General features: G+C 34.1%; 1 protein-coding gene across 1 annotated transcript in view; it reads left to right on the top strand.

Annotated features, from left to right (window-relative positions):
- LOC129744894 (retinoid-inducible serine carboxypeptidase-like) overlaps positions 1-25,000 on the top strand; it is a 290,042-nt gene that overhangs the window by 263,641 nt on the left and 1,401 nt on the right. The window lies entirely within an intron of this gene.

The following is a 25,000-nucleotide window of genomic DNA, read 5'->3' as shown; positions in this document are numbered from 1 at the left end:
CTCCTACGGGGGGATTGGATTGGGATCTCGCAACTCGATTAAACACAATTGCGCGTTACGATGAACTCTTTATGTCAGATTTTGTAGTTAGTGACGGGACGAACTAATTGACAAAGCTCTTCACGACGACGACGACGACAAATGGCACCCTGAAAGAGATCATCCGTCGTGATAGTCGTGATTTCTTAGCCTGGTCGCGGTTTTGCGACGGACGTGATCCCTGTGAGATTCAACCTAACAAGAGTTCATCAGAACGTGACCCCCTCTTACTATTTAAGTGTAACAAGCAGAGGTTAATCGGACAGTTCGTTGAAAACCAACTCGAAACAGATGTTACGCAAACGGACCGTTGTAATGACACCGGACACCGATTTGTGGAGAAAAAACCAAAGATACACGAGAGTGCTAGACTGTTTCGTAAAGGCTACTACTTCAGAGTAGTTGGTACCGTACCGCACATTTGAAATCCATCCATCATGTACGCTAATGGCCGTGTGGTTTTCAGCCGCTTGCCGTCTGTAGACTCATTTGCCGGGAAACTTGGAATAGATTTCTTTTCGAAATGGGCCATTGTTTCGCGATTAGGTCGAACAAGGTACGAAACACACGGGAAGCCTGGTTGTGGCAAAAATGATAAGACAACTTTAGAAATGAATATTCATTTTCTGGTGTGATGCTACATCGGTTCAAATATTTACGGCCTTAAATGTTTCGCTATAACGGTTTAAAAATTACAATTACAGCCTAAAAGAGGTTTCTCTATTTTGTTTAATTTAATACCATAAAAATCGATGGACATGATCGATTTGGCTCCCGATTTTACATCGTTATTTGGGAGGCACTAGGATCACTGAATTTTTAAATCGTCATAACTTCTAATTCATTCCTCAAAGAAGTTTATGTTTTTCGGCAAAGTAGTTCTTCGAATCTTTAGCAATACGATGCACCTAATTTTTTTTATTCTAATTTAAGCAGGTTTCATAAAAATGCTTCTGGAAAATGAATCAAAAAAGTTTCTTAAAGAAATCAACTCATCTATTAGTTAATACAAAGAACTGAAGAAAGAGTTCGCCAAAAAGAAAACAACATTCCCATTTTTTGTGTAAGTCAAGCCTTTCTTCACTTATCAGCAAAAAAGATGACGGCAGTAATCTGTTGGACGACATTTCCATAGTGTCTTTAAATTAAAGGTTTTTTTTTCAACTCTGAAGTCATCAAATTTCTATTAAAATTTGTTATTATTTAATGATTTATCAAATGTATTCTATGTATAAATATTCGATTAATCGATGTGATCTGATAGAGCGTGTTACCAATGTTACAAATTTGGAACCGATCCCATTGAATTTATATGGAGTAGTATGAAAATCAGTGATTCGTTATACGGCCTTCGTTCCTTTCATGGAACGTATCGAGGCCTTAAGAGTATATGTATTGACGTTTATGATGAATTTTCTGCATAAACTTTGCTCGGAAGAAAAAAAAATCGGAGTACGTTTAGCTTTGTCTTAAGCACAACTAACCTGTTGACCTTCTATGTGCACGAAAATTTTGCTGCCAAGTCCCAAACCGACGCCATTTATACCGATTTGTCAACAGCATTTGGTAAGGGTAACCACGATATTGTCATTGGTAAGCTTGGATAGGATTCTTGGGACCTTTACTTGGCTGGTTCCGCAGTTAAATACTTAACTGGACGAAAATTGACAGTTCACATAGGAGACTCTCTCTCCAGGGAGTTCTCTCTTCCGGTGTGCCCCATGGTAGTCACCTAGGACCGATTATCTTCTTAATCTGTTTTAACGATGTGCTCTCACTCCTCGACGGTCTGAAACTTTGTTATGCTTTGTTATGATCTTAAACTGTTCTACACCATAAACGATCAGAACGACATTAATTTTCTGCAAAACCAGTTCAATCTGTTCGCACAGTGGTGTGACATCAACATCAACAACAGCCTTTGAATCGTATTAAATGTGCAGTTATCAGTTTTTAATGAAGACGGTAGCCTATTTGAGTGGAATACTTCTTAGGAGATGAGTCCGTTGCGCGGGTGGACCACATCAATGATCCAATCGTAATACTCAATCGTAAGCTGGAGTTTAAAAAACATACGAACTACGTCGTCGATAAAGCTTCTAGAAGTCTCGGATTTTTTTTTCGAGTGGCCAAGGACTTCAAGGACGTGTACAGTTTGAAGAGCCGGTTTTGCAGCATAGTTGTCTCCATCTTCGAATACGTACCAGCTGTCTATTACTAAAACGGTACCGGTTGCGGTAACAGTACCACTTTTTGCGTTAAGCCGTTAGAAACCTAAACTGGCAAGACCTGTTTAAAATGCCAAGCTACGAAATTGGAATTTGTTTCAAAGACGTGGATATTTATTCTTCAAGCCCGAAGAAATGCAACACGAGCCTCTTTTGATTGTCCTACGCTACTGGAAGCTATTCCTCTAAGTGTGAGACCCCATGGATCCCAGCAAACATGAAATCGTATCAGAAATGATAACTTAAGTCGTTTACAATGATGTTGCGAATCGCAATTCCAACTGCATAGTTCAAAGATCTTATAAAATGTCGTCTGAAGTCAGTTTAAATCGGAGATGATAGGAAGTCCACCATGTTTGTAAATTTAAAAGTGAGAAAACCCGCCCTTGCTCCAAGTGAGAAAACCATCGTCATGTTCTCTCTGCAACCAGCAGTGCATCCAGATGGCTAAACATCAGATGAGAATTGAGTAATATTGACCAATGAGAGAACTGGAAAATATTTTCGCTGGCAACGATTTGATGGCTATGAGAGCCAAATCTTGCGCTCTCTCGAATTCTTCCGATAGATACGGGAAAGGTGTCGGATAGTGCCCAATTGGTGTAGTTTTCGTCGTTTTAGAGAGCAATTAAATTATCTTTACTATTTGATGGAGTTCCAAGCCATTTCTCCGATACAGGCTTGCTCTTGGAAATTATCCCTATTTTTTTAATGTTTCAAAATTTATCACAAAATGACATTAAAAATAACACTCAAACTATACACATACAAAGGAAATAAGTTGAAATTTCACAGGAACAACCCATTTCTACTAACTTCGATTTCATCTGGAAAGGTATATATATCCTTCAGGAAAAATAGAAAATTTTAAGATTTCGAAATACCCTTTTTATTAACAGCAAAAATTTCCAAAAACATAACAAATTTTGACTATTTTAAACTTAATTTTAACGCTATCAACTTTAGAAAATATGTTTTAGATTTTAGACTTTAGTTTTACTTATTGATGATTATGTGGAAAAATTTCATGTTGTTGAATGATAAGCCGGAGATATAGCTCTAGTTTACAGTACGCCTGTTACAAAAGTGAAATAGGCCTAAAAAACAAACGTTCGTCTATGTTTCAAAGTCCTAGTTTGAAAAATTTAAGTTTACTTGAGGACTAAAAACTCAAGGCACCCATAGGAAACTGCTTTGAATACCTTCGAGTACCTTTTGCTCAGCCAAATGTCAACATTGAAAGATACTGTTTAAATCACGATGTGATGTTTGTACATTTCGAAAAAAAAAATCAAAAATTAAATAAGTTATTCTTTTACGAGCCCTCTTTTGAGAGTGTGTTCTACATTTCCTAGGATGCCAATTTATTTCATTTACTTCTGTTGATAAGAGAATAAGCCCATTATGTACTACATATCTGCGCCATTCATAGGTTATCAAATAAGACATTCAAAAGACGTTCAAGGTTCAATTTTGTCATTTTTACAGCAATCATTCAGTTGAAAATAAAATTAAACAAATCCAGACCAATTCTTATTACCTTGTAAATTTGCTTCGAGTGAAATTCTTACAACATCAAGGTTTTTTGTTTGTTGTCGTTTTAAGTCGCTGCCGGGCACCGAAATTGCTCTCGAAATTGTTGTTAAACTACCTCAGATTGCGGATGCCAAAAGCGCTCTCTAGGCGGTTTTTCTTACACGTGATGTACGACTGTCGACGAGAGTATGTATATATAATAAAACATTGCGAAACCGAAATTTTGCACTCATTGCAACCCTTTTTTCTGATTTCAGCACCATAGTGCATAGTGGTTGTATACTAGTCAGTCGAATGAACATTGTGTCGTCTCAAGGTTGCTGCCGCCCCGGTCCGCGTGATTTCTTGAGGCGTGCGTTCTTGTTTGCTACTAAGTGCTAAAAAAAACAGCTAATAAGCAACAAGGGAAGGGGGTGAAGGGATTCTGTCAGATATGGTTGTCACGAATGTGTCTTGGCCACTTCTTGGTAGAAGAGTGGCGTGTGAACTTTGCTTCAGACGCTCTATTCTTGGTAGCTTTGTATGACCTACTTACGCTGGAAACACCTCCGGATGTTGGTTTTATCTTTCAAGCTTCAAATGGTAACCTTTTCAAATGGCAACTCGACAGCTGATTGGAATTGGAATTAGAATTTGCTAAGTTTGTTGAAAGTTTTTCGAATCTGGTTCAACACTTTTGTTGAACCAGATTGAATAAGAAAAAAATTAATACCTACTAAAACGAATCACAGCAATTTCCCATCCGGAACCGCTACTAATCCAAATCGGATCAACCGCTCTGGTGGAAGCGCATGCGAGAAAGTTCGGAAGCAGCAAAGAAAAAAACAGCCACTCTTGCAAGCGCAAATCCATCGGTCACAAAAATTCGAACCGACTGCAAGCAGTCTTTGTCGGGGCTAGCTAATCCTCATGGGGCGGGAGCAAATCGGAAACCATGAAATCCGGCCAACGGATTTGATCCATTGAATAACACGCGGATTGGTTCTGGTTTGATACCCTGGAAGCATTTCAGGGAAGACTCATTTCTCCGGGAACAGTGATTAGGTGGAGTAGTACACTTTCTTAAACTACAAGTTGGGAAGTTGAAAAAATTGTGCCATAACTAATGCAGTGGCATATTAATAAGTAATGTGGTTTATGCAATATAACACTGTCTATTAGTTCAGATGAAAAAATATGAACAAGCTGGATATTCTATGTACCTGAAGCACAACCTATCCGACTTTTCTGAGCAAATCATAAAAAAAAAACAATTTGAAAGATGCTTGGTTTTAACTTCACAAATTATTATATATCCTCTCCTACCACATATACAAGATGGCATTCACTTGAAAAACGTTTGCTATCCATAACAACTAACAGAATCTCAAAAAGCCGAAGAAATTAACATAAAAAAATAACACTTTTTTCCAACACAAGTTAGAATATTGCATGATGTTGTATTGTCTGGTAGTTGAAGAGAAATGGTTCAAAAAAATTTGGAGAAATGTTAAAAGGCTACAACGGCTTGTTACTCGAATCTTTTCCTATTTAGAAAGGATCACGCTGAGGTGACTTTTTTTCATACCATGGCGACCGTCATTAATTGGTTCAGCAATTTTCGAAGTTGTGTCAAATCAAGTTCAAGTAAATATTGGAGTGCCATGATCAGCTACCTCCTCAATTCGTTTCACAGTTAAAAGAATTTATTTAGGATCGTAAACAGCAAACTTTCGTTTTTATGAATTGGATTTAAAAACGTAGCAACATTCATAGTACGTTGTTCTTAAATCAACCGTAAATCCAAAGCTAATTAACTCTATTTAACCGTACCTTTGATGAATCAATCAATAATCACTTTTCCCAACGATCGTAAAGATCCGACAAAATCACAAACAGCCAGTCTAATCAACCGGAAGTCAATTTTCCCAAATAATGATTTAGGGAACCAACAACACTCTTGACGACCAACGATGACGACAACGACGACGACGACAACGATATGGATCGTTTGGAAGCGCGATTTTTGGACTTTGCCAGGGGGTCGGTTCCGGAAAAGCATTAATTCCCCATTATATCGACGCCATCGCAAAACGATTAGATACCTTGGCTTCTACTGATGTCAGTAGTTGGCTGCTGGCTGATGCCGATAATGGCATGATGGAGGCGTAAGAGACCTCGACCAGATTCGATCCGTCTCGTAAGCCGTTCGTCGTCATGACTGTCATGGCACTTTTTGAGCTGTTCGGTCCTCAATAGTGCCAATGAATGAATGAATGAATGAATGTAGTTAGTTTCCGGGTGGGATGCTCTAATCGTTGAAATTTGTTTGAGAAACGATTAAAACAACAATATTCTCAGCGTTATTTTTTGTTTCTTTTCCTCCAAATTTTTAATAGACTTTTCTTCCACGTCATATAACTTTGATAGAAAATCAAATATCTACTTCAGATATTTCTAAAAAAAAAAAGATCAAACCAGAAAACTCAACGGCGCCAAACGCTAATTGAATAATTGAAGGTTGGCACTGTTCCAAATTTGCAATCTAACACATTCAGAATCGGATTCCCTAAACTCCCAAAGTCAGATGTCAGAATTTCCCACCAACATCTGTCAATATTAGCCAGTTTCCCGAATTCCGATCGTGTCGGTCGTCTTCAGGTTGAATTGGATCACACTGGGGGAAATGATCATGTGTTCCAATGACATTTGAATATTTGAATACATAATTTATGCATCAGCTGAACGTTCCAAAGGATCAAACCTCAGCGAGTTCATGTTGTATTGGTGTTCTCATCTTTTTCACGAGTTTATTTTCAGTCGGTCAAACTCAACCGGTTTGCAAAAAAACCAGTTTGATGCACATGGGATTCTCTTTATTCTACTATTGGCCGCCTTCGATGGCAGAGAAAATTGACTATGGAAAAATATTGTACATTTTTAAAGTTTTTAGTGAATATCAAACTGTGTAAATTTCAAAAAATTCAATTAACATTCTGTATCATTTGTTTTTTGTTTGCCATAACATGCATTCTCAACTCCAAGGCTGAAGAAAAAAAATCCCTAAAATGCAGACCTCATTTCGAAGTTAACTGGAACTAGGTAACTGGTGTTAGATTTCTTTTTTCTTTTCCTACTAAACTTCCAAGGAAAAAACCATCAAAACAGAATGAAATGGAAGGATCAATTAAAAATTTCGAGGTTCTTCGCCTTCGACCGGATGCTGTGGAATTTCCCAGCGGCCCAAACTTTGGGCTGCGTCAAATGGTCTCGGTTCTATTTTGAGAAAGATTTTTTGTCTGTTGTCCCATCATCCGACCTCGGGGAACCATCATGTGAGATATTATTGTTGTTTACGTACGACAAACCGGAGTGGAGTAGGAGCCAGCAGAAAAAAATATTCCTTTTCGCAAACATTGGCCCGATTCAGGCGGGCGAGAGAAATATGGAAAGAAAAAAAAACAGCAAACAGGAAATCATCTCGTAACGGCAGATCGTAAAAAGATATGGAAGATCCAGTGCAACCAACGTCTTCTCTTCTTCAGGGTTTTTTTTTCTTATAATTTTATAGTTTTTTTTCGTTATTTTTTTTCGAAGATGAGACAGGTAGTTGTAGTAGCAACGGCTAGCAAGGCGGCACCAACATCCAAACACACAACCTGGCTGGCGGCCGAGATTGGTGCCAATAAAACTGAAGATGGCGGCAACAATTGTCATAACAACTCAACAACAACAAAAACAATAATAATAATAACAACAACAACAAAACGTAGGGAAATATGCATTCGGTAACAACTGGATTCACTTATATCTAGTAGGAAATGGGAAAATAGGAAGAGAAGGAGAAATAGCTGCAAGGTAATAAATGATGGGTAAATTCAAGGTTGTGGCTTTGTTTTGACACCAAGCGAAATTTTGTCTCCTGTTCAATAAAACTCATAAAAGTTTTGAAATCGAATGAAAACAAAAGGGTGAAACAAAGTATAAAATCAAAATTTATCATCATAAATTATGCTCCATTGTTTTTATATGTGTTTTAGATAAATGATCCATTCGTGAAAATTCCTTAAAAACAGCAGACATTTTTTATGAAATCAATATTTGAACTTAATTGTGTTCGAAAAACCTGCTTGACAACAAAATGTAATGTTATTTTAAATATCTACTCGAATGTATAATTTAGACTTAATCTCTTAAAGTATTAAAATATCCCTAAAAATAGATTCTAAAAATAATCAAAAATAACGAAACGAAAATTTCACAAAGTTGAGAATCTACTCAAAAATCCCTGAATTATCCACATCCATTTCAAGGCTAGTAATGAATGCACTGTAAAAAATTAACTAAAATTCCAGAAAAGTTTTTCAAGAAGTAAGGTAGAATATTCTATCTGATTATGCAAATTGTATTTGCTTAAAGTTGCATAAAATTGGCCAAAATTATTGATCCTTAGAAAGAAACTTTCATAAGGTACACCGGGGTAAGTGTGGACGATGGCTATTGAAACAATACTGTGCACTATTTTTTCAAACTTTTAAGGCAGATTGTTCAATTTACTTGTAATATATGCAATAACTGTGAAAAAGATACGATTCATACAGTAACGGATGTTTACAGCGACTTTTTTGGAATTTTCTGTTTTCAACTACGGTGTCGAGTTGATGTGCATCTTTTTCAATTGAAAATTTCTCGTCAACCAGCTGGCTCTCGATGAAAAACTCTACATTGAAACAATCCTTACATTCCAATAAACAGTTAGGAAAAGAAACGGACGGTTAAAAATGAAGAAAAAAGAGTTTATTTACAAAAAAATAATGTTTTGTCTCCAACCCCTACCTGGGGTAAGTGTGGAGCTTTAAAAAGACTTGATGTTTACACATTTTTTCAATTGTTTTTCCTTCATCCTTCATGAATTGTATTATTTAACTATAAATAGCATTCGGAACATGAAAAGTTGGGTAAAGGACTAGTTTGTTCTGTTTTTTTGATAAAGTCGGATCTCGTGTGTTGCAACATAAATTACACACAATAATTATTGAAAGATGCCTTGAAAACCGTCCACACTTACCCCGGTGTACCTTATTCGATATTCAGTAACGTCGAAATTTTAGCCAGAGAGTATGTACGTTCAAGAAGAGAGAATAAATCTAGAAAAAGCCAAGCTTTACATCCAGGAACAAACCTAAAAAATCAGTTATGATCATAAAAAAAACTGAATCCAAAATCATAATGAAAAAATAAAAAGACGTCAAACAAAAAAAAAAAAATGAATTCACTAAATAAAATTTTCAATAAGAACTTCCAGTTGAAATCTTAATATATTCTGTAAATTTAAGAGTATATAAGAAAAACACAATAAAATAAATATCTGTTACATATCATTTGTAAACATTCGGCACATTTAAACTTTGTGAAAGTAAAAGGCCTAATAAATGGAGTTGTAATAAATAAATAATATCATTTGTAAAAACGAAAATTTCTCAAACATTTTTTTTGAAAGAACAATATTTAACCTTCCAAAGCCGTTCGCTAAATATTCGTTTCGGGGAAATTTGAGTTGTGGTTTGATTTCGTTCTCCTGACTGTAAATGTTAATCGATTTTGATGATATTATATTCATTGTGTAGGTAATTTATTCTAATTACTCAACATTGAATAATAAAGTCGATATGTATTACCAGGTTACAGAAACTGGTTCAGGAAGTAAAAAGTCCGAAAAATCAATTTTATTTTTAAAATACTTATAACATTTGACAGCTTTTCTGTATTTAAGTGTTTCATTGATGTTTGAAATCGTCAAGAATCCATCTATCCGACAATGTCCAACGAAAGTTTTGACCGCTATCTCAGATCTTCCGGTAGAAAAAAATCTTACTTTAAAAAAACAATAACGATAATTTGATCATTATTTTCATAGAACATATGTACTTGGTCTGTCAAAATTCCCAGTTCTTCAGTATATTGGAATGATGATAAAGATGTTTGAAATGTGCGCTTCGGGTCATATTGACCCGAACAGCTTTGGAGGGTTAAAGAAGAATCAGGAAACCAAAATTTGCTATCAGAATCTCGATTATAATGTTGAATATCGGGAAATGATAAAAAATAAAAGGTCAAAGATGAAATAATTCCATCCTGAACTTTGAATAAAAACTCACAAAGTGTTTTGAGTCAGAAAGTAAAATTTAGTTTGAGAAAGTTCAAAGTGAAATAGTATCGCATATTTATTTCCAAATCACAAATCACAGCACTCATTTTAATAAAAATTCACAACTCAGAAAGCAAGAATTCAAACTTAGATTTAAATAAACCTTATATCACGATTATTATTTTGAAATTGAAAAAAAACAGAATAACATTTTCAAGGATGCTTAGTTAAGAATATTTAGTTAAGGATGCTTGGATTAAACAATGCTTAAATCAATAGATTTATGATTCAGGTTTCAGCTTGTCAATTTCCATCACAGATAACTCTAGAATAGGAATTTACTAAAAAAATTTGAAAAAAAATTGAAAATTTTTAAAACTAGATTCGTTATTTTGAAGCTTTTTCAAATATTTCAAATTTTGCTTCATTTTTCAAATTAGTTTTTTCAGTAAATCCTCAGATGTGTGATTTATAACAAAAATTTTAATATGAAAAGTAATAATCCCATCCTGTGTGATTTGGGGTTAAATTAAAGAATTTAGAACATTTTTTTAATATTATTATTCTTTTTTCTTGAGAACATCAAATACCAAATACTATATGTTAATCCTACTTTATAAATTAAAATCTCAAATAATCCATCCACTTCGATTTCAAATCTAAAGCGGAAAGCCAAAAAGCATTTTTTCCATTTCGAGTAATCAACAGGGTTGCCGAAAAAAAATCCATGTTTTTGCAAAAAAAAAATCTCGATTTCTGTTATTTGAACCTAAAATTCTGTGACGGTTTTCTGTGACGCTATTTCTATGAAGTTCATCGGTAAATCATGTGAAACATTATCAAATTGGAACTTAAGCAGTTTTCAATTTGTTAATGTTTCCATGTTTCAATAGAAAAAAAAATCAATTTACATTACCTTGTTTTCATATTTTCATAATTTAGAGTCAGAAAAAAGTCAAATGTGACAAAAACTTATTATTTTGGAAATCTGTACAAAATTTAGAAAATCTGTGAATTCTGTGAAAATTTAAAAAATTCTGTGAACCGTGACACTGATTCTGTGAAGAAATTTTGTTAATAATTCTGTGATAATACAGATTTTTCTGTGATTTCGGCAACCTTGGTAATCAAACTAAAAATCGAAGTACAAAAGTTTGTTAAGTTGAACATTTAAGTACGGATACTACCTTCTTAAAGCTATATTTATTTTTTTTTTTTTTGAATTTATTTTTTAAAATCATTTCAAACAGTTTTAAATGATGTGTACATCATGAAAAAACTTTAAAAAAATATGATTTTTTACTTTTCCCATACAACAATTTTTGCAAATTTGTTACTTTCTGAAACGAAGGGTTAGAGGCTGTTCAAGTGTTCTCGTTACAAATTCACTCCAAATCATTTTAACCATTTAACCATTTATTTTTGCACAACAACTCACGCACAAAAAAAAAATAAAATAAATTATGTTTTAACTATAATATGATAGTCATTTTTAAGTTCTTTTACATTAAATGTTTTCGTATTAAATCGTAACTTTACAAAATTGGTCCTTAACCTAAAAGGTGAGCTAGCTTCGATGGTTAAAATCTTTGAATTTGTTTAAGAGTCTGGAAGATAAAACTTAGTTGATTTGAGCATAAAAAAAGTTTATTTTTAGGAGAGCCTTCTATTTCTCAAAAATGAACTTATTCTATACTTAAATCAAACAAGCCCAATCTTCCCAAACTCAACTGCAAATTAAAATATTCTAACCTTTGATGAAAATAAATCAAATTTAAAAAAAAGTGAGGGATTAACATTTTTTAGATCAAATTTGTTTGATGCAAACCTGAACCAAATTAATGATTTTAATTTTAAGATGAAGAATGTGGATTTGTTTCCAGGCTTAGATTTATTCGCGGTTCTTAATGTGTTTTAACATTACAGACCAAATACGAGATATCTCATTTTTTCGCTTCCCTTAAGTATGCTCCATTAAAAAGGTTATTCAAATGCTATAGATCTTATAATGAAACCTCATTTAAAAAAAATGAACACAACCCTTTCCGTTACTCAAATATATTAGTTTCGCAGAGTTTTGTCTATTGGTTTTTGAAATATAAAATCAAGAATTTTAGTGTTCAGCGGCTAGGATTTTCTCACTGTCCTTAATGTGTTTATAATGTTAAACAGTTAAACAATACACCGAAAAAATAAGGAATTTTGTGCAGATATTTTAGTTGAAGATCAGGAACATGTTTCTTCAATAGCAAATATTTTCAAAAGAATCAATTCCATAATGATAATCCTGTGGATGATATGTTTTAAATAAAACTTGAGGTGTTTAAATTCTACTTTTTATTTGTGATTTCCAGCAGAATTTTTTTTACAAACTAATATTTCAAAAATAGTTTGTAAAAAACAATCTGGAAATCCTAAGCAATTTGTATTGATTGTAAAATTTATTTACAAGCTTAATCTTTTTCCGAATTTTGAGACTGCATTCAATGAAGAGACTAATCACCGTAATCTATGTTTATTATTTAATTTATCTGCCTAATCGGTACAAACTGATGTCCTTTTAAGCAAGAACATCTTAAGGTTATGAAATTTTAAAGACGGATAGAAAGTTAGAAGAATCTGAATTCTGGATGTGAATTCTGCATTCCGAATTCAAAAATTGAGCTTTGAATGTGTATCCGAATTTTTGAACGGTTCCTGAAATGTAATAAAAGCGATTTCCGAATCTTAATTTCAGATCAGAATTTTATGCCAAGATTTAGAGCTCTAATTCATGAATTAATTTTTAAATTCAGTAATTCAGGTTATCTAAATTCATTATTAAAAATTATATATTTTTAATCTGTATTGTGAAACTGAGTTTTGAAATTTGGATTGCCATTTCGAAGCATTGAATGTTTGAATTTTGTGTAATAATTAAGTTTAAGAATTTAGAATTTGAATATTAACAAAATTTTCTTCTTTTTATATTCGAAAAACTATTATAAAACTATTGAAAATGCATATGATCTCGAAAAATATTATTTTAATTTGATATGAAATGCAAAACCCAATTTGACCAGGATTTCAAAGCAGCATTTAAATTCTAATTTCTTATGATTATTCGAACTGAAAACTTATGAACTTAAAATCAAGAATCCTGAACTGATTACGGAATCCGAATTACGAAAATAGAAATACAATTTTGGTTATGAGAATTATGGAATAATATTCAGATGTGAATTTCTATGAACAAGTGAGACAATTTTTAAAATCTAGCAGAATTTTGAACTTTTGATGGGTTTTTGAGGTTTTGACATTGAATTTTAGTCTCAATTGTTACTCTTGAATAACCTTACTCTATTATTATAATTTGATTCTGATTTTCAAATGTAGAGTAGAATACCTCGCTTGTTTTCTTGGATCCTCAAAGGGGGGGATTTAACACCCAAAAAACCCCGTTCCTACGGCCATGATATAAACTTAACACTTAATTTAATCTATATTTTATGTCAATGCTTTTGTTATATATTAGGTTTGTGTACAACCATAATACATATTATTTATGAGTATTTACTAAAATGTCTAAAACCTTATTAATAACGTAGAATATTTCCTGCAAATGATATGCACGATGGTTTGAAGCCATTATGATAATTAAAAGTTTTCAATTTCGATGAATTTAGTAGGGGAGAGTGGGGTATCGTGGGCCATGGGGAAACGTGGGCCACTTTTAATATCTCAGATGTGTGTTGAGATAAAAAATCTCAAACCAACTGTCATCGTCGTCGCTTTGCGTGAGCATATATTCTTATATGTTGTTGACTGAAATACGCATCATATGCTTTTTTTATTTATCACGCTTAAAAAAGTTAGAAAAATTTACTTATATAATTAAAAAAAACACCCGTTAATTTCATCGATGGGGAACCTAAAGTGCATAACAAAAATATGCTAATTCGCTTATGATCTTAGTTTTGGCATGATCTTTCGCGTGGAAAAGGAATTTTTGATGAAACATCAATAAGTCACACAAACGCAACCAATTTGCAAATCATAGCTTGTGGGGAATCGTGGGCCACACATCTTGAATCACCTATATTATTATGTTTTTAACACATTCAGAACTAAAAATACGTTTTACCTATCTGCAAAGTTTTCTTATGCCAAATGAAGAGTTATGAAAAATATTTTGTCCATCCTATATAAGAAATTTTGCCAAAACGTTCGTTAGCCAGGTTTTGGAATCTATGCGATCTACACAGCTCTATTTTTTATTTCATCATCTGAATTAGCTTTTAAATAACGAAATGAATTAGGAAATCACAGTTTTGGGTCAACTCATAAACTTTGCATGTTATTTGGTCAATTTGGATTTGGTGGCCCACGATTCCCCACCATTTTTCAAAATCCAAAAAATATTGCTTTTTTTCAAACAGTCAGAATTTGGAGAACATAACTTATTAAAAATTTAAAAAAAAATACCTTATGATACCTTGAAAATGTAGAAAACCATACCATTTTTTATTTTCATTTTATCTTTTATAATAAAGAAGTTATGGAACAACGAAATAAAGTGGCCCATGATTCCCCACTCTCTCATACAAAATGTCACGAAAAATTGCGTTGTTTTTTATTTTTTAATGTTTAAGTGTGAAATATTTAACCATGCCAGTAAGTCATAAGACTAAAAAACAAAGTTAAAAACGGAGCATTTTAATCGAAATCGAAATTTATCCAAATAATCAAGAACGGTTTTCTGGAATAAAAAAATAATTGTTTAAAATTTGCTGATATGTTTCGATGAAAAAAAAAATGTTTCGATTGTTTTTCTTCTTGATTTTCATTAAGTTATTGCTGGGTTTTGACTAAGTTTGCCCGAATATTTCCCGGATTTCGGGTTATAATTTTTGAAATCAGAAGCCCAGTTTTTGCTTGATTTTTGAATAAAATAGCCCGGATATGCTCGACATGAAGACGTGCGAGAAAGTTCTCGCAACCTTAGTCTAACTAACAAAAACTGAAATAACTTTGATAGTAATAGGCAACTATTATGAAATTCAATAACTATGAGACGACAAATAAAAATGGCTAGAATGACCCGTATAATTATCATTTCTTCACACTTTACGTCACTCAAATGGCTTCGATAGCAGGATAGGTCCAAAAGAATTGACTCATAAGAGAGCATTTGATATACTAACGGCTTTTAAAACAAACTTTCTACTATAGCTGATTAGGTGCAGTTGAATTGCAAATGAAATGCAGCACCCTTTTGCCTTTCGATAACCATCGTTTACTGTAAGTCAATGAAAAAGGAAAGGAATTGTAGTGGTGTTTGCAAAATTTATTCTAATCTATTCGGATTTGGTTGGCACAACAAGTTACGTCATTCAAATTTTTGCACGTATTAGGCTCAATTTAACCCAAGTGTAACTGATATGATGCATTATGGAATTTGAAGAAACTATGCTTGTTATTTTTATTCTTCATACGTTTTTGATCGAATATAAACTGCAACTTTCCAGAGCATTTATCGTTAATCAGGTACCAACATAATTTTGAATCGTATTTTCTTGAAATTAGCTTTCATGCATTTATATTCCTTCAGTTTTGAACGCTTCACATCTGGACGTGTTTATTTTAACGTCAATAATTTGATATTTATCTGTTTGAAACACAATGTTTATTTGTTTCCAATTGGACTTGCTTGTTATGCTATCCAAAACTTTTTACCCAAGGCCAGCTAAACGCTGGCGCCTCGAAGACCCTCCTGCTGGATGATGCTCTGCTGCCGCTCATTAACCTTCAAAACACATAAACATCCAACAACAATCTTAAGCAAACGAAAACATAAAGTGCTCGCTCATCGCCCCTAGGTTTTCCCCCATTCTCTCTCTTGAACACACACTTTAACCTGGTTCAAACATAAACCCATATCCATCGGTCGGATGTTGTTTTTCGAATTTCCCTTGCAACGTCTCAGTTTAAGCCTATAGTAAGACGACGCTCATTAGTTTCAAGTAAATTTAGTAGCTAGTGATTTTAGAGTGATGTGATCCCCCCCAGCAGCCGGGGAGCACGAACTCAAAAAAAAAACCAGAAAACAGACAAGAACCCAGGAAAAAAAGGTTGAGGTTGCCGGTCATTACAAAGTGACTGACTACATGTCATACCTCCTCCCCTTCCGAAAATGAGGTGGATTCTCAGAAATCACTCACAAAACGACACCGACCGGTTGATTCAGTAGTCAGTTCGGATCAGCTGTAACGCAACCAATCGTGATGGTTCCAATTTCTACTCGAAAGTAGCAAAAAAGAGATGGTTATTTTAAATTTCAGTAGGTAAATAGCTGTGTATCGCTTATAGAAGAAACAACTCATTTATCAATACTTAGCCGAACATTTGAGAACCTTTAAAAATTTGAAATTTAAATTTTGTCCAAGTATGGGACCGATTACGTTACCTCAACCAAAAACGTGGGTCAACGCAAAAGGTAGCCAGTCGGGCAGCAAGTGAGCGGCACATGCATGGATCGAGGCGTGTGCGCGCGTATACCCCAAAACGAAACTCTATGGATCTATCTCTAAAGCTGAGGTTAGTACACTGTAGCTAGAGCTACAACTAAATATTAAGTATAGCGAGCGGTGCCCGTTTGTGCTAAGTACTGTTAAGTGTAACTGTTTAAAGTTATCATTCGACTGTGATGACAGCCGGTGTACCGGCTCTGCGTTTACGTAGCTAGGGGGTGTCTCCTTTCTTCAAAAGCGATTAAATATTGTGAATTTCAATACATTAAAAATATAAGGTCTACAAACAAAATGTATATGCTATACAATAGTAATGATAATATTTACAAAGCAAAGAAGGTTTCTTGAATTCTCCTTACTTCATATGTACACCCAAAGAGGAGTTTGCAAAATTTCGATGCCGGTCGGAGCTAACTATTTGCCGAAAATGCGCTGAGCCAAAGATGATATGATTGCTTTCCCGGCACTGGCATAAAGACTCGAACTTTCAGTCAAAATGATGCAGGACCACTACATACAAACCTTCAAGAGAAACAAGAAAAATGTCCATCCCATTGGATATTTCATCCCAGAATCACGAAATAAAAATGAAAATGCCTCGGTGGGAATTGAACTCGATAGCTTAACCAATGTACCACCTGAGCTAGTTGTAGAGCGAGGGTTAAATGTCAAAGTTTTTCTGTCACGCCAATCACCAAAAAACGCACAATGTCTGGCATTTTGCCGGGGGTTTGCCATTATTGTATTATGTTGGGAGAGAGAATTGGAAACGAGAAATTGTTTTTACTTTCCTACTGCCCGCTTACATACATACGCATTGTTGGGTAGCTTGGCCGGAGGTTGTTTGCAAACAAGGATTTTTTTCTTTGTATTATTCGTAATACACACGCACGGCATAAATTCATTAATGATTTCTATCTTCCTTTATCTTGTGATGTGAAAAGGATGATATAAAAAAAAACTTTTTAAGTCTTACGCAATGCGTTTGCGCTGAGGGAGGTTAATGCCAGCGGTCTTAAATCGAATCATCGCCGCTGGCGTTCACATCTTATGCCAATCATGTTGACATATTGAAAACTCATGATTGGAGTAAAGGCCATATTTTGGGTGTTGTATGCTAAAGAAATTGAACAGTAGTTTTGGATTGTTTTATAACAATTATGATTATATTAAGCAGACTTGTTATGTTCCATAAATAAATATTTGAATTGTTTTTTTTTTTTTTGTTATTAAGGCATTTATCCAATGTTTTAAGTATCTTTCAGAAGAATTTATACGATGTCTGTTACACGATAAATTGATTAAAAAAACTTACTATGAAAAACATTTTTGGAAAAATGCCTTTAAGTTTTCCAGATTTATAACGTACGTATCCGGACTCTTTTTTTTACTAACAACCTGTCAAAATCCGGGCATTGAACTTCAGAATTTTCAATTGAAAGTCCTAGCAATATCCGGAAAAATCAAGCAAAAATCCAGGTATTACTAATAACAATTCTTTGGAAAAATTCATTACACTTGAAGATTTTTTTTTTCACCGAGGCGTTCCCATCTTACAATTCCAAAAAATATAAGAAATATGAGAATAACTTCAACAACTTTGTTCATTGAAGCAAAAACCATTCATTATATTAATTTAATTGAATTTTTGTTTGGATTGTATATTGTTCAACAAAATCCAGATTTTTTTTTCAAAATCCAAGTGACCGGACAGGATTGAGCTTTTCCCAAATCCTGCTTTGAAAATCCGGGCAAAACTGGGTAAATTATTTAAAATGCTACTTGAAGCATAGCTGTGGGGTTTTAAGAGAAAAATAAATTTAAATAGCTCAAGAACTGTTAGACAGTACAATTCTTCCTTACTTTATTATGTATAGGAGAAAATCGCGTAAGGTAGAATCACAATAGAAAGTCATATATCCCTTTTTCCATCGCAGTTTTCGTGCAGATGGGCAGTTTAGGTTGATTGCTATTAGAGTGTCCTAACCGTGATTTCCCGGTCGAGAATTCCCGGGTATTAGAAAAAAAACGGGAATTCCCGAATCCCGGGAAACGCTTAAAAAATCCCGGGAATTCTCGTAGCCACTAAAATGTGCTAAATTACTAAAAATTTACACGATCAAAATTGGCAAAATCAATCAGATTGAGCAAAGAAAATGATAGTTCTACCTTGATGGCTTAGTCTTAAATATTATTTTTCGTAAATCTGGTTAACCCTCCAAAGCCGTTCGGGTCAATATGACCCGAAGCGCACATTTCAAACATCTTTATCATCATTCCAATTTACTGATTACCTGGTAGTTTTGACATACCAAGTATGTTCTATGAAAATAATGATCAAATTAACGCCAAAAAACTAAAATTTGAGTTTTTAAATTCGGTTCATTGAGAAATGAAATACAGCTAAGCAAAGCCAAAACTGGATGTCGTTTTTTTAAATTAAGACTTTTTTCTACCGGAAGATCTGTCATAGCGGTAAAAACTTTTATTGGACCCCAACATATCTATACATTGTCGGATAGATGGATTCTTGACAATTTCAAACATCAATGAAATAATTGAATACAGAAAAGCTGTCAGAAGTTATGAGTATTTTAAAAATAAAATTGATTTTTCGGACTTTTAACTTTCTAAACCAGTTTCTGAAAACCTGGTAATATATATCGACTTTATTTTGAAATGTTGAGTAATTAAAAAATAAATTACCTACACAATGAATATAATATCATCAAAATCGGTTAACATTTACAGCCAGGAGAACGAAATCAAATTACAACGCATATTTCACCGAAACGGATATTTAGCGAACGGCTTTGGAAGGTTAATACATTGAATTTAATAAAACAATGTTTTTTCAATCGAAAACTTAGTCTTAAAGTGAAAAACGACAACAAATGTATAAATTTTAATGATGAAACTCTACGGAAAGAATCAGAATGTTCCATTTTCCAATATTCACCATTCAAATCTTCCGTTTTGAATACTGTTGATAGAAGTAAAATCATCAGCAAAGAAATGACATATTGTAAAACAAATGGATAATTATCTGAAAATTTACGATATTTGATGATTAACTTGAAGTCTAGCCTACTAATTTCTATTGATAGAGAGAAATCTTTCACAATTATTTAAAGTTTTTGCAGCTTGAATCATACCAGTTTGTCGGTGAAAGGACTTTGTTTTTGGGTCTTCGGTTTGCTGATTGAACTTTTGAGGCATTAAAAAAGTTTTAAATGTTTTGCAAAAATAAGTACTACCTTAGATTTAAAAATACCATATTGATAAGGATTCGTACGCAGTAGAGGGTTAAGATCTTCATGTTGTAATCTTCCTTTCCATTTTATCCCGGGATCCCGGGAAAAAGTTTGTCAGATTTCCCGATTCCCGGGAACGCTAAAATGGCTGGGAAATGGACACTCTATTTGCTATAGCTTTAACCATTGGAATTTTTCAATTTCCTTCAAGACTATTTTTATAGCAATCTAAAACATGCTTGCAAATAACACTTTTCAAAATTGGTCAGTGTAAAAGAACATACTTTTATGAGTTAAGTATTTGAGAACGTGTTAAAACCAAAATGGAACCAACTGGTCCGAGTCCAGAAGCCAAACAGTGTGGTGTTCGGAATTCCGTATTTTAAAGGCGCTTCACCGGCGATTCTCTTTAAACAGTTTTAAGGTCTGTTAGAGATGCTGAGTGCTTTTTGACCGACAATTGCTCTTGCCAAGGTCTATTGAAGACATATGGAAGATCAAACCGATGAAAAATTAAAATAACGGGAGATATTTATGTGTCCATTTTACCCGACCATGACGTGTCCGTCTACCCGTTAAACAAATTTTTTTCAGCACATTTGTTGTCCAAGCCCTTTGACTAAAATTCGTTGATTTTCCTTCAGATTGATAAATAGAAGCCTAATAAACACTCCACTTTTGAAAACGGTTGAAATTTTCGAAAATGTTGCGAGTTATGGACTATTGTCTAAGGAGAGAAAATTACATCAAATAATGGATCCTCAAAGTTTCTGTTTGTTTTGTTAACTATTATGAGACCTGAAAGGGTCTCGAAAGTGTTGATACACATAGGCAAACATATTCCCATCATTAAATTTGTGCCAAACATTGTAATTTTAGAAATATTGAAAGTGTCCAATTCTACCCGCTGTGTCCATCTTACCCGACTTTCCTTTTCGTAAATTAGGAACAAACGGATGACAATATCAACTATTTTTGAAAATTTGGCAGATTCGTTTCTTATAAAGTACAGAAATAATAAGTTTTGAAAAGTTCAAATCAAATTAAAATAATTGAGCACTTAATATTAACCCTTCCAAAAAATATCGAAATCAAAAATGTGAGACTAAGTACAAAAAGCAAAAAAAATCTTCTATAAAAATTCTGAAGTTCTGACATTTATAATTTTCTAATTTAGAGCAATATTTCAACAATCGTATCTATATTTTCCAACTCCAATTTTTTAAGTTAAAACTTCTGAAAAAAGTTATCAAAAAAATAAATGTATTTTTTCCCATGGAATCAGACATTAAATAGGGGGAAAATCTTGATTCGAGTTTATTTACAGAGCTCAGACTGTAAAAGAATTAAATTTCATTCCATATACGAAGATAAAAAGTTTTAGGTTGTAATATAAAAAAAAATTAGGTTGCAATCCTCAAAGTCACACTATTGATTAATATTAAGTTTATGATTCTTACCATGAAATGTCATTTTGGATGTATTCAGAACTCAGAACCAAAACACCGAAAACTCATCGATTGAAATTCGGAAAGTTGAAATTGATTTGTGAATCAAAATTTTCAAAGAATATCTCAATTTAACAAAAATTGTAAGTGCATCTCATTTCTCCACTAAATTTAAGAAGCAGTCTGAATTCACAATATGGAACATTTGTTTTCTGGCTTTGTAAAATGAACTTCATTTTAAAAAGGAATAAAGTTCCAGAACAACAATCTCAAAAATTAAATAAAGTTTTAACACATCTGAAATCATAATGAAAAATTCCTAATTGTGCTGCCATAATACAGGAGGCGCTCTCTAAAATAGTTTCAAACCGCTTCGACTTAAAGGCAGAGGGGCTCCCATACAAAATTAATAAAGATATGACAACATTCTGACAATTTTCGGAAACTACTAAACCGATCAACGTGAAATTTGGTACGTAGCCGTTTTTAAGACCAGGGATGGTTTCTTTCGAACTTTCGAACCCTTCCAAATTACAAAGACTTCCATACAAAATCAACAAAAATTTGACGAAATTTTAACAATCTTCGAAGAATTTTTGTAAAAAAAATGATAAAAGTCAGCGTGACGATTTATTGAATTGACAAATAAGGAAACTACTGAACCGATTTGCGTGAAACTTGGCAGGTGGGGGTATTGGAGGCAGGAGAAGGTTTCAATTATGGTTTGAGACCCCTCCCTCTCTCTTGAAGGGAGGGGTTTCCAAACAAAAGACAATTTTTTGCATAGCTCGAAATACAATCAAGCGAATGCTATCAAATTTGGCATGGGGTAATATTTGGGAACGAGGAATATTTCTATGAATATTAGGTACCCCTACCTCCTCTCAGTGCACAATGGGGAAAAAAGTGTACAAACCGCGAAGAAATTCAATATCTTTCGTGCTACATGACCCAAATCTATGGAAATATACTTTCCTTTTGTGAAAATTTCCGGAGAATCGATTGGACATAGTTTCAAACGCCGCACAAGCTTACGAACGGAGATATAGTGCCTTTTTAACCCCTAATTCCCCTATATTTTGTAAACATTCCAGAAAAACACTGATTCGAACCAGAGAATTTTGAACGAAAACAGACCTATCGTGTGTAATTTTTTCTGAGGAATCGAATGAAGGCTGTTCTGGCCTCCGCACGCTTCAGAAAATGGAGTTATGGCTGTTTTTACCCTCAATTCCCCTATATTTTTCGATTATTTCAGAAAAAAAGCAAATTCGAACTTGAAAATTTTGAACCAAATGGGTTGTATCTTGTGTGATTTTTTGCGAGAAATCGAATGAATGCTGTTTGAGCCCCCGCACGCTTTGGAAAATGGAGTTATGGCTGTTTTAACCTAAATTCCCCTCAATTTTTCAAATTGTTAAGAAAAAGCATGTTCGGACTTGAAAATTTGTAATCTTTTGGGATGTATCTTGTGTAATTTTTTCCGAGGAATCCAATAGAGGCTGTTTGAGCCACCGCACGCTTCGGAAAATGAAGTTATGGCTGTTTTTACCCTCAATTCCCCTACATTTTTCAATAATTTAAGAAAAAAGCATGCTCGGACTTGAAAAATTTGAACCAAATGGAATGAATCCTATGTCATTTTTTTCGAGGAATCCTATTTCAGCCACCGCACGGATAAGGAACAGGAGTTATGGCTGTTTTACCTTCAATTGCCCAACATTTTTGAAATAGCTCAAAAAAAGCATGTTGAGACCAGATAATTATTAACCAAAAGTAAAGTATTTTGTGGAGTTTTTTCCGAGGAATCGAATGAAGGCTGTTTGAGCCGCCGCACGCTTCGGAAAATGAAGTTATGGCTGTTTTACCTTCAATTCCCCTACATTTTTCAAATTGTTAAGAAAACGCATGTTCGGACTTGAAAATGTTGAATCTTTTGGGACGTATCTTGTGTAATTTTTTCCGAGAAATCCAATGAAGCCTGTTTGAGCCACCGCACGCTTTGGAAAATGGAGTTATGGCTGTTTTTACCCTCAATTCCCCTACAGTTTTCAATGGTTTCAGAAAAAATCATGTTCGGACTTGAAAATTTTGAACCAAATGGGTTAAATCTTATGTAATTTATTCCAAGGAATCCAACGAAGCCAATTTGAGCCACCGCACGGATTGGAAACAGAAGTTATGGCTGTTTTACCCTCAATTTCCCTACATTTTTCAAATAGCTCAGAAAAAGCACGTTCGGACTTGAAAATTTTGAACCAAATGGAACGTATCATGTGTGATTTTTTTCGGGGAATGCAACGAAGCCTATTTGACACACCGCACACATCGGAAACAGGAGTTATGGCTGTTTTACCCTCAATTCCCTTTCATTTTTTCAAAAAGTTCAGAAAAATCATGATCGGACTTGAAAATTTTGAGCTAAATGAGACTTTTTCCGAGGAATCCAATGAAGCCTGTTTGAGCCACCGCACGCTTTGAAATAGTGAGTTATGGCTGTTTTTACCCTCAATTCCCCTACATTTTTCTGAAATCATTGAAGAATGTAGGGGAATCGAGGGTAAAAACAGCCATAACACACTATTTCAAAGCGTGCAGTGGCTCAAACAGGCTTCATTGGATTCCTCGGAAAAAATTGCATAAGATAAGTCTCGTTTAGTTCAAAATTTTCAAGTCCGATCATGGTTTTTCTGAACTTTTTGAAAAAATGAAAGGGAATTGAGGGTAAAACAGCCATAACTCCTGTTTCCGATGTGTGCGGTGTGTCAAATAGGCTTCGTTGCATTCCCCGAAAAAAATTACACATGATACGTTCCATTTGGTTCAAAATTTTCGAGTCCGAACATGCTTTTTCTGAGCTATTTGAAAAATGTTGGGCAATTGAGGGTAAAACAGCCATAACTTATGTTTCCAATCCGTGCGGTGGCTCAAATAGGCTTCGTTGGATTCCTTGAAAAAAATTACATAAGATACAACCCATTTGGTTCAAAATTTTCAAGTCCGAACATGATTTTTTCTGAAACCATTGAAAACTGTAGGGGAATTGAGGGTAAAAACAGCCATAACTCCATTTTCCAAAGCGTGCGGTGGCTCAAACAGGTTCCATTGGATTCCTCGGAAAAAATCACACAAGATACATCCCAAAAGATTCAAAATTTTCAAGTCCGAACATGCGTTTTCTTAACAATTTGAAAAATGTAGGGGAATTGAAGGTAAAACAGCCATAACTTCATTTTCTGAAGCGTGCGGCGGCTCAAACAGCCTTCATTCGATTCCTCGGAAAAAACTTCACAAAATACTTTACTTTTGGTTAATAATTATCTGATCTCAACATGCTTTTTTTGAGCTATTTCAAAAATGTTGGGCAATTGAGGGTAAAACAGCCATAACTCCTGTTCCTTATCCGTGCGGTGGCTCAAATAGGCATCGTTGGATTCCTCGGAAAAAATCACATAGGATTCATTCCATTTGGTTCAAATTTTTCAAGTCCGAACATGCTTTTTCTTAAATTATTGAAAAATGTAGGGGAATTGAGGGTAAAAACAGCCATAACTTCATTTTCCAAAGCGTGCGGTGGCTCAAACAGCCTTTATTGAATTCCTCGGAAAAAATTACACAAGATACGTCCCAAAAGATTACAAATTTTCAAGTCCGAACATGCTTTTTCTTAACAATTTGAAAAATTGAGGGGAATTTAGGGTAAAACAGCCATAACTCCATTTTCCAAAGCGTGCGGGGGCTCAAACAGCATTCATTCGATTTCTCGCAAAAAATCACACAAGATACAACCCATTTGGTTCAAAATTTTCAAGTTCGAATTTGCTTTTTTCTGAAATAATCGAAAAATATAGGGGAATTG

This window comes from Uranotaenia lowii, chromosome 2, assembly GCF_029784155.1.
Source record: "Uranotaenia lowii strain MFRU-FL chromosome 2, ASM2978415v1, whole genome shotgun sequence".
In the NCBI taxonomy this organism is placed as follows: domain Eukaryota; kingdom Metazoa; phylum Arthropoda; class Insecta; order Diptera; family Culicidae; genus Uranotaenia; species Uranotaenia lowii.
This window is presented reverse-complemented; position numbering and strand designations above follow the sequence as displayed.